The 12,415-nt window shown below is 37.2% G+C and overlaps 1 protein-coding gene across 1 annotated transcript in view; it reads left to right on the forward strand.

Moving 5' to 3' along the window:
- Nucleotides 1-12,415, forward strand: part of LOC101746443 (uncharacterized) — a 170,951-nt gene that overhangs the window by 117,896 nt on the left and 40,640 nt on the right. The gene's annotated exons all lie outside the window — the stretch shown is intronic.

Here is a 12,415-nt window from a genome sequence, read left to right on the forward strand (position 1 = left end):
CTCTTAAATTATAGTTCGTATGCGTTTTGATGTAGTAGCAAAGCTGATTTTGTGAATTTTTATATGATACTAGCTGACCCGGCAGACTTCGTAGTGCCTCAATCGATAAATAAAAGACCTAAACTTTTGTATAAAATAAACTTAAAACAAACCAAAGGAATCCGTCCGACGGGGGACACATCAAAGGAAAAACAAAATTGTTATTTTTATTTAATTCCGAGCATTTTCATATTTATTTACCTTTTAAACACTCTCTGGACTTCCACAAATCACTCAAGACCAAAATCGGTCCAGCCGTTCTCGAGTTTTAGCGAGATTAACGAACAGCAATTCATTTTTATATATATAGATAGATAAATGAAAAAAAAAAGATAATATTTTGACAGAAAAATGACCAAATTAAATTTTTACCCAAGTCCACAGACCTCGTGCAACTTCATTTGTTTAATGTTAAAACCATAACAGACCGATGTTCTTAATGTATTAAACATACGATCACGCCTTATCGAATTCAAACATGAAGTTCGTCTGGTGCGGACAAACACGTTTAAATTTTAATCATTTTACGACATTACGTTTACTTACATTGATATGACAACAAGCCTGCTAAAGAAAACTATATCTGGACTATACGTAATTAACAATTTTCAAATTTCGCGTCCGTTTATCTCTATGTAATCAATAAAACTATTATAATTATCGATCTTTATTTCCCATAGTTCACGGAACCCTATTCTAGAACCAGATGACCGTGTGTGATTTGTCCCCAAATATTTATAGAATTTTGAGCGATTCATAAATAGAGACCGAAAATGAATTAAGATGCAAATGTTTTGAATTTGGGCTCAACAAAATTTTAATGACTAATTATAATGTACGAAAAACCTTGCGTGTTTTTTTTTTTGTTTTCGCAAATAATAAATAAATGTTGCTTTTTACGCCATCTTTTTTTTTTATTGCCCTTGTAGGTAGACCAGCATACGGCCCACCTGATGGTGAGTGGTTACCGTCGCCCATGGACTTCAGCAATGCCAGGGGCAGAGCCAAGCCGCTGCCTACCGCTTAATGATTATACACAGATTTACGATTTCTTTTGAACTATACAGAGTGATCGAGCTCAGGGTGATACTGACATTAACCGATCATCAGATCTCATATACACCGAGGTCGAAATCTCAATAGTATGTTATAAAGGAAGTTCCATATATTATGTAAGAGCTCATAAAAAAAGCCCTCTATCTAATTTGAATTCACAAGAACTCATTTGAAATCACAACAGTCAAACAACGAAAACACTGGTGTTCGTCCTGTCTCGAATCTGTTCACACCTGTGTGCTTAGTGCGAGTTTTTGAACGTTCTCGATCGTGTAAAAGTTAACTCAAATATATATGGAGTTGGAACAGTTTCCTTTCGTTTACCGCTAGTTCCAACTTCATACAAATATATACGACTAACCTTAATCGCCCGCTTCGCTGGGCATTTAAAATTATCATTGTTATTTATTGTCATTATTATTAGGGAGTCCAACACTCATATAGATATTAGCCTATCCATTAAGTACATGTATTTTCTACATGGATACCAAGTTTCAAGTCAATCGGATGCATGGTTCAGTAGTTATAACGGAACATCCGTAAAAACCACTGTTGATTTATATATCTATATATTAATACGTGAAGCAAAAACTTTGTATCCCTTTTTACGAAAATTGCGCGGACGGAGGAGTATGAAATTTTCCACACTTATACAGAATATAGAGAAGAAGTGCACAATCCTAATATTTTTTAAAAATAATGCATAAAAGATACATTAAATCAATAAAGAAAACATTACACACACTACATACCATGTATTTGACGCACACACGCATGCACACTAGTCAAACTTTTGTTCTTGACGTCTGTTGTCAAATTGAGAATAGATTAATTAATATCGTTTACCTCTGTTAATATTTTTATAGTGTAGTCTTGGCGAAATTTGTGATTATAGAAGTATAAAATACAATCATAATAGTGTACAAACTTACAATTCCAATTAATTATAGTCGAATTTCGACTACTGCGGGACCACTAGTAAGTATAAATACGCGATCGAGAAGTTAAAAAACTCGCACTAAACACACTGATTGTGAGGCGCTTGTTGTGACAGCGCGTTGCGAACGTGAATTTTCCTGAAATAAAATCTCCATTCTTGTTATAGTAAAGCATTTATAGGGACGCTATCAAAAATCGTTCAGGACGTAACATCGCAATTCCCCGAGGTAATAACCATAGAGGATTCTAATATCCGCCCGTAATGGGACCAAACTACAGAACAATGCACGGATAACGATAGAATACCGTGCCAAATACAATGGAATAGAATTCTTTTTCGCTTATTTGTCTTCAATGTTCACTTTCAAAAAAATGTACAAAATATTTAAACTGATTATGTGTGATCTTCTTCATGCATGAATAGCGGATGCGGTTTCCTTGGGTGAATTGTCATGGTCTATAGAAGATGCTTCTTTTCGAACCTTGTTAGAAGAACAGTATGTGTGTTCAAGAAACATCGTTAAGGCCCTAAACAAAGGTTTATAAATATTAGATTAGATTTCAAAATGGAATTGATCCACTTTTTTTATTATAGCCATAAATAGCCAGATGATCTCACACTCATTCAGCACATGAAATCACAACGTTAATTGCCGTGCCGTTGCCGTTACCGTGAAATAGGCAGCCATACTGTCTATTTCACGGCAGAAATAGGCAGTTTGGCTGCGAGCTTTAAGCTCGGGCATAGTCACATCACTCGATACGATTACAGAGCTTGTCTTATTCCTTAAGCTACGACGACTTTCAAAGTTACAAACTGTCAAACAATTCGAAGCTTTGAAAATGCTTTGAAATGAAATATTTGACACTGAAATTAATATGTATTTTATTTAAACCAGTAAACGTCCAGTGGATGACGGATTTCGTGCAAATGAAAATGATTAATTCAGACTAAAACGAAGTCTTCAATGCTTACGTCACTTGTAATTAATTTGGTATCAAATCGTCTGCGGTCAGTAGGTATCGTCCTATAAATATTATATAAAGTTGTTTTCCTTCCTCGTTCGATCATAGCAAAGCTTCAGACAGATTTAACGAGATTTTAAACCGAGGTTTAGCACATTGTCCTTTTTGATTAACTTCATTTACTTTGATCTTAAAAAAATGTGTTTTTCTTTGATCTTAGCGTCTATGATTGAACTGGTTTTATTTTACTGGAATCGATAGATATAAAAATCCTCATGACCTCATCTCTCTCCTTGAAACATCTCAAAGTCTTTGAACCGCAACGCATAACAGCTTCGCGTCAAAATTAAGCAGTAAGATGATGCCAGCCAATATGGGCTATAAAATAAGCCTAAATAAAACGAATAAAGTTTTAAACTAAATTAAATATTGCGTATGACAATTATCAACACATGGAAGGCAGTTAATGTATTATTTGAAATGTTAAACATAGTGTACATATTATGTAATGATGACACTAAATAAATGATTTAGATACGTTTCGGGCCATAATACCGATCCCGTAATTTAGTTGCGAGTTAAAAAGTGTGAATCAATAAAACGAATGTCTGAAATAATCATCATCAATCCCAGTCACCTGAGGCCGGTGCAACATGTTTTCTCCTTCCATAGTCCTCTAGCATATACAATTTCTTCGCTCACTCCCCTTTTCGGATATCGCCTTTCACGCAATCTACCTATTTTTACCTCTAAAGTCCCTTCCGCATTCAGAGTTAAAACTCTCTTAACAACCTCATTGTCATTTCGTCTCATCACATACCATCCCAATGCACTTCTCAACTTCTCAGTCACAGGTGCCACTTTCAGACTTCCTCTTTTTTTATTGCTTAGATGGGTGGACGAGCTCACGGCCCACCTGATGTTAAGTGGTTACATACCCATAGACATCTACAACGTAAATGTGCCACCCATCTTGAGCTATAAGTTCTACGGTCTCAGTATAGTTACAACGGCCGCCCCACCTTTCAAACCGAAACGTATTACTGCTTCACGGCAGAAATAGGCGGAGTGGTGGTACCCACCCGCGCCGACTCACAAGAGGTCCTACCACCAGTAAACCTCTAACATGAAACTCTGGAAAAAACATATTCAATTTAATTTTCAATCGTGATTGTTGATCCTGTTCATACTCTTCTCTGTGCGCTCTTTGATAGTCGCTTGCCTGGTTTTTGTTTTCTTTATTTCATCTGGCTCCGGCTCCGAAAAGACCACTTTTATGTTTCCCATCTGAAAAAACATGGTGATACAACAGAAAGCCGATACGTTCCGGAAATGTTTCGGGTGTCGGCGCCCTCGCCCGAGGGGCGTAATAAACCCTTGGTAATTAAATGTTTGAGAGGTTCAAACCCTTTTCTATTTATCACGGAAAGTCGAACGTTCTAAATGCTGTTCTATCAAAAGTTACACGCGGCATGGCGTGGTGGTTTTAAGTCCAAAAATTACATCGAGTATTGGAATGGAGGCATGAGAATGTATTTTAAATGCCAGAGAGTTATAGGAATATTAGCTGGCCCGGCAAACGTTGTTTTGCCATATGTCGTATATATCTGTTTACGGTATCCATATCCTAGCAGTCGTAGCACGTGGAATGTATATTTATAGTTTTAAAATAGTATTGACGACAGAAAACAATAAGTAACAAAAAATGGGAAAAGTATAGATTTGTTTTGCCTGAGATCGAAATTCGCATTGGTATTGCAAAATAATGTTTGCATATTTATTCATTCTTTCTACAATAGCTACATACTGATTGAAACGACCGCTCGTAGAGATTCCAATAGTTGTCCAAGATTATAATTTTTATTCCTTTGATTATTTTTTTGTACCTTACTTCATTTGACATAAAATGAGTAAACATTATCTAGATATTGATAATTGAATAAAAAACTTGGTAACTTAACTGCGCGCACGGTGAGAGTTTTAAGAATACATTGTCCGTGCACTTAATCCTAATTCTGTTTTTGTTTTTATTACTTAGATAGGTGGAAGAGCTCACACTCTATCTGGTGTTAAGTGGTTACTGGAAACCCATAGACATCAGCAACGTAAATAGTCACCTACTTTGAGGCATAAGTTCTAAGTCTTATTTTTATACGTAATACGTATATTACGGCTGCCCTACCCCGTCTTTCAACCCGAAACGCATTATTGCTTCACGGCTTCACTTCATTAGGCATCTAGCCGTGCAAGCTCATAACACGCCCTACGATGAGTAATCGCGGAGCCTAATATACGTTTTTAATTGAATTTGAAGTTTATAAAATTGAATTTGAAGTTAAAAACTTATATTTGCGGATCTGATTTCCATTACACGTAGGAGTAATTTGTGCAAATAGATTAAGTACTAGCCGTACTCGCCCGCTTTGCTAGGCATTTAAAATTAATATTATTATTTATTTTCATTATTATTAGGGAGTCCAACACTCATATAAATATTAGCCTATCCATTAAGTACATGTATTTTCTACATGGATACAAAGTTTCAAGTCAATCGGATGCATGGTTCAGTAGTTATAACGGAACATCCGGAAAAACCACTGTAGATTTATATATTAGTATAGATATACATACTTTAGTAGAAAAGTTACTATCTGTCGGAGGAATTTGAATATAAGCACTTTTTAATCGCTCGATACGAATGCACCGTCGTCTTTCTCATCCTTTAGGCCACGACGAGTTGAAACTTGTGTGTGTAATAATGTAAATGAAAATAATGTATAATGAAAATCTTCAATAACTTAAGAAAAGAATGCACAACGGTCGAATATAGGCTGTACCTTTAGCCGCTACAAGAAAAAAGAAAAATAAACAACCTTCACCATTACAACTGCATGTATAAGGAAGTTAATGCAATTGGAAGATATCAGAGGAGCTGTCCCAATGCCATGTGGTTTCACAGTGAAGGCTGACTGACAGTGATCCGGGTCACCACTCAACGCGCCTGCTGATTCACGACTTGATCGATAGTTCTTATAAATCAGGACCAATCGTTTGGGCAGCCCTGAAATCCGGGCTTGTGTACCTTGCAATAGCAGATAGGGGTGAACATAATTAGTTTATTACTAACATCTGTTATGATTTAATCATGCGTTTGTTTAAGTCACTTTAAATACTTATTCGTTAGCGATGAGTTTATGGATCACTCTTAGCCGAGCTTAGTCGTCGTGGCCTAAAGGATAAGACGTCCGGTGCAGTATTATGTAGCGATGCACCAGTGTTCGAATCCCGCAGGCGGGTACTAATTTTTCTAATTAAATACGTACTTAACAATTATTCACGACTGACTTCCACGGTGAAGGAATAACATCGTGTAGTAAAAATCAAACCCGCAAAATTATAATTTGCATAATCACTGGTGGTAGGACCTCTTGTGAATCCGCACGTTTAGGTACCACCACTTGTTGTTGGTAGTAACTATACTGAGACCTTAGAACTAATATCTCAAGGTGGGTGGTGGCATTTACGTTGTAGTTTTAAAAGGTAAGATTTGCAAAGTCGAGCTCCGGTTAAAACGATTTTTCCCCTACCTTATTATTGGTAGCCTGAAAAGTTATTGCAGCTGCTCACGCACCGACAATTGAGCTCACAGGGCTTAACCTAAGAGAAGTGTCTTTAATAAGAGCAGTTCTTCGCCGAATCTACTACCGGATTGAAATCGTGACCCACTGAAAATCCGGCGAGAAACTCAGTGGGTTGTGTCTATGGGCTAGTCTTCTTCGACGAGTTCGACTAAAACGGTGACCGGTGCTTGGAGAGCTTAAAAGCATCTGAATAAAATAATCAGACCCACTTCCGAGCTAAAACAACCGATCGCTGGAAGATCTTCTCTTTACAACATAAAACACGAAAAACATCAATTTTTTAATTTATTTCCATATTTTACAGAAACCAATTATTTCAAGTACAGTGCGTTTTGAGATCTTGAAATTACCTGTACCTTAAAAAATCTGTGCAGACATTTTGTACTAAAGCCCGCAAACCGTTGAAAACTTTTCATATCATTCGTCCTCTTCTTACCTTCACGTTAGATAGAAATAGAGAGTCACGAACGGATAATTTGGTAATCCACACCTAAATTGAAATAAATTATTTTGAATTTAAATCCAAAACAGTCAAATCGTGCCGTAAATTTCTTTAGAAACTTCATTACATTTAAAATTATAGTTAGCGTGTTAGAAAGTAGCAAGGACACATTGAATAGCGGTTTTCATGGAAAATTATAAGTACCTACGTACTGCACGAACTATGTACAGAACTTGTCGGATGACTATACGGGAGCCATATTGTCCCTTCACATACTCGGGAAACATTGGAAACAGCATAAACATGCGGTGAGAACTTCGAAGGAGAAAACCTTCTGAACGGGAGATATTACTCTGCAGACTCTCTCCTTCTCTCTTCCTAGCTATTTATCTCACATGGTGGTGGTGTCAGCTTTCCTTATTCTACTCCTCCATTTCGTTCTATCTTCGACAATGAGGCTTCCACGCACGTACTCTGTAGACTGATGGACCGAAATCTTGGTCAAAGTTTATATGTACGGAAACATACATATCTAAGAGATGTCAATGCCGTGCATCAGGCGATTCTAATTGTGTTCACCTAAAAACCACCAGTTAAATTCATTTTCCCGATCGTGAACTAAGGTTCATGAGTAATCACTGGTTAGTATATTATGTAGTTGTTCGAAACATGATATCTTACCAATTCTCCTTAAAATACGTCCCTAATGCATGTTCACGATGAAGTAATAACGTTGCGTAGTCAAAATCAAAACGGGACAAATTATAATTCGCGTAATCTGTGGTGGTAACCAACATATCAAGCTTAGTCCTTTTAGGCCAGTCCCTTCGGTCTACTTAGCCGCGCCCTTGATGGCCCATGCCTTCAAAAGGTTAACAACTAAGTGCCGGTTGAGCAAATCATTTGTCAGACCTAAATGTTTCGGGATTTGTAAAGGGTAATGTAGTTTATTGACTTCAAGTCTAATTTAGGTTTAGGAAGCGTAAGGATGCGTTTATATTATGTTGTATTAAAATCTCGTTATTAAATTCATCTATATTAAGTGTGTCAGTGCTTTTTTGTTCATTTTTTTCGTTTTCTTCGCTTATTTGATAAGTGAAATGGCCAATCAGTGTGATGCGTTCATCAAAGTTTAAATAAATAAATATTTACTAACAATCACGCCATGTTAACGGATCCCGTGCTAAATTCGTAAAGAACTTGTGTTACAGGTACCAGATAATGGAAATAAATGTAAGATTCTTATTATACACTTACATATTATATATTTAATATACATCGATAAACCTGGAAAAGACATTTTATATTTATCATACAAATATCTTCTCTTGGCGGGATTCGAACCCGCGACCCCCTCGTGTAGTGACCATGTCACTTACCACTACACCAGACGGCCGTTAAGTTTATATAATAATTCTATTGCCAGTTAAAAGACCTCGCTCGAGACACGAGAACATGTTAATTATAGTTAAAAAAAATAGATACTTTTTGAATGACGGTGCCAAAAATACAAACCTATTAATATTTCGCTCTTACAATTAATCTCAATTGAAACAACAATTGAAGTTCATAGAACTGTGCCGCATTTTGTTTTTAAAATTATAGTTTTACATCGGTATTGTTTAATCATGCCTATTTTTAGTTGAGAAAATGCTTTATGCGGCTGCGATCGACGAATTTACGGTTCAAATGCTTAAACAGTAAAGCTTAGGCAAGCTCATTTCACATTACCACTCTTACTGGTGGTAGGACTTCTTGTGAGTCCGCGCGGGTGAACCACCACCCTGCCTATTTCTGCCGTGAAGCAGTAATGCGTTTCGGTTTGAAGGGTGGGCAGCCGTTGTAACTATACTTGAGACCTTAGAACTTGTATCTCAAGGTGGGTGACGCATTTACGTCGTAGATGTCTATGGGCTCCAGTAACCACTTAACATCAGGTGGGCTGTGAGCTCATCCACCCATTTATGATCTAAGCAATAAAAAAAAAGCACCTTAACTAAGCTTGTCACATTAAATAACTCCAAGTTAGTGGTGTTAATGACATTGGCAACACAAAACACAACGCTATAAACCCAGACCTACCCTACTAATACAAATGCAACTGAAATACTCGTCTAAAATACGAAGATTGCAGTCGGGCTAACTGAAATTCAAGTACTAACCTCGACAATGCGGTTAGAATTTGAATCGTTATGATGAAGCGTCCGCGGCATTGCACTAGTCAGATCCAAAGCGATTTCATTTGAAATATCGAGCTTTTATTATAACACCTAGTCATAGATAGGAACATGCAGTATTTTCATTTTTTATTAACACCAATATTATACAAATTGAACTTTCACAGAGTAACGGACACTGTCATAAAAACAAAATGATAGAGATTTGTTTTCCCGAATGTATCTCATACGAATGCTATTGTCTAGAATTTATATTTTTATTTATATTTATATATTATAATTTTGAAAATGCTCAGTTCAGCCATTTTTCTCTTAACAATTGTATATTCTTGGATAAACATATCGTTTCGTGGAGTTTGATACGTTGAAATAAAGGACACTTATGGAAATTGTTGTAAAAACCCGATATAACAAGATATTATTTTCTTTTTTCTCTACCTTACCCCACTAGGTGGGGTCGGCACAGCGAATTTTTCTATTCCATTCTCTTCTATAAGCCGTCATCTCAACACTCATTGTCATTCACCATTCACACACTTCATCCATGTCCTCTTCAGTCGACCTTCTTCCCCTTCTGCCTTTCACTATCGTTTCCATTTCATATAACAAGATATTATAGTGGAGTCTTACGGAGGTATTCTTACGCTATCTTCAGCCTCGAAGTCGGCTACTATTTAGCAGCCTCGGCGTGCTAAATAAGACAATACGTACAGCTGTTCTTAACAATTACTGGAATACTATTCTGCCAAATGCTACCGCGAAACAATTTGAGGTTTTTCTATTTTAACCGGTTCATATTCTTCATCCTGCGCCAAGGAAGATTGTTACAACTTTTCCCATAGTCTTTGTAGTGAAACTTTGTCATAACAGTGCAGGATTATTGGTTAAGCTCTCCAGCACTATACTAAGCTGAGCCCAAGAACGCGGCAACCTAACCTTAAAAAAATACCACCTAAGTTTGTTCTATATTTTAAGATGATTTTTTGTGAAAATAATTTTCTTTTTCTCTTTACAGGTAAGATTCTGTTTCATAGCTGTTAATTATATCTTGCCAGAGGTATTGTATGTCTTTTGTTATATTTTGAACTGAAATGGATGAGTTTCATTTCTGTCATTGTCCTTTTTTTTACATTGGTATCGATTCGCATTTCAGTCTTTACTTTGCAGACTTCGCACCAAAAAGGTTCCTTAATCTTAACGCGATCGGGGTCAAGAAATCTGTTTGCAGATCAGGTATTAAAAGTATAAAACCATAATTAGATTTTCTATTCATTCTATTCATTGAAACCAGACTAGAAGCGTTGGGGGAGAGTGCAATAAATAAGAGCACATTACCATATTGCGGCCTGGAGTTGATAAGTTATTGATATATACGCGCGCTTGCTGTGAACAGATTTGCACAGTTTAATATCGTTAAATAGTACAAGGGATAAGGATGAACATGATCGTCGGATGTTTCATGAAAATTTCTTTAAGTTTTTTTTTGTTGAGTGTTTACCGTCACCAATGCCAGAGCCGAGCCGCATCCTTCCGATGTAAGGAGTAATAATAAAGTCATTAGCCTACCTAGTAATAATAATTTCTACAATCATGTTTTTTTTTCCCTACCTATGCCGATAGCCTTAAGAGGCTATTTCAACTTCTCCGTGACGTGTAAGTGAGCTCAGGGGGCTCAAACCGGGAGTGTTGCTATTACTGGTCCTAGCAAGAGCACTATTTCGCAAAATAACGCGACCCACTGAGAAGAGCCGACGAGAAACTCACTGGGCTGTGTCTATGAGTTAATTCACTCGTCGAGCCCTTCGTCTCAAGCGACGGGTTCGACGAGGACAGTGACCGGCGCTTGAGGTACCTAAAAGCACCGTTAATGTATCGGCAGAGTACAACTATCATGGGCTTTGTCACTGTTTAGCGTAAAACGTTGACTTAAATGATTTGATTAAAATTGCCGAACTACTCAATTTAACAGCCAAATGGTTTTGCCTTTAAAACTAAGACGGTTTATGGTGTTTGTTTTTTGTTTTAAATTTAATATATACGAATATTATACTAGTCAAACCCGACTTCGCTCTGCGGCTTCTGTCGCTAAGTGAACAACACTCATTTGTTAAAACTCGTAGGGTGCCTGCCATTTGTTGTGCGTTGATGGCATTACGACTCAAACCCTCCGTGAACTGCCTAAAACAACTGTACCAACTTCAATCACATTCAGATGAATGGTTCATGGCACGCATGCAAGACGAATTCACACAGATACGTTAAATTCTGTTTAAATTTTCATAACAATATTGCTATGAATCTGCTAATTGATAGCCTTTGCAGTTGGCACTTGGGAAAAAAAAATAGTAGTACTTATTAACAAAATGCATGGTTTCTTTACTGAAATTAAGACACATAATAATAGTAATATATTATAATAATCCACCTCCTCCTTGCGTCGGTTTCCTCATTACTAAGGGTCGTGGTCATGGCCTTGAAACAGTTTGTTTTTTATTATGCACCGCCATCTGTTCCTATCTGCAGCTGAGTGCAGAGCATCGTGCACTGTGGTATCAAGGGCTGCACGAATTTAGTCCGTCCAACGGGTCCGGTTCCTGCCTCTTGGTCGCTTGCCCTCGACCTGTCCAGTGACCACCAATTTCTCCAAGTTGTCACTGTCTTTCCTTGCAATGTGGCCAAAGTATTCAAGAATCCCTCGCAGGAAAATGGTGGAGAGTAGTCCGCATCTTGAGCTGAGCTAGGATGGATACATTGGTGCGGCGTGCGGTCCAGGGAATACCCAACATCCTCCTCCAGCACCACATTTCGAAGGCACCAATCCGATTGCGGTCAGCTTTCTTTATAGTCCAAGTCTCTGCTCCGTATATGAATATTGAAAACACTAGTGTGCGGACTAGGTTGCTCTTCTTGGTGTTCATAGAGATATTTTTGTCCTTCCATATTTTGTCCAGCTGAGACGTGATACCCTTTGCCATCCCAATCCGTCTGCGAATTTCCGGTTCACAAGAACCATTATATAATAATAATACTTAATAAGTTTTATATATATTGTTATAAATAATAATATTGTTCACGCATCTGCCATGCTGATGTTCGATCCTTGAAATTATTGTATCTGAATTTTACTGTTGGTATTGTGGTGTAAATTTTCTCCA

This window comes from Bombyx mori, chromosome 23 (genome assembly GCF_030269925.1).
Source record: "Bombyx mori chromosome 23, ASM3026992v2".
Taxonomy (NCBI): domain Eukaryota; kingdom Metazoa; phylum Arthropoda; class Insecta; order Lepidoptera; family Bombycidae; genus Bombyx; species Bombyx mori.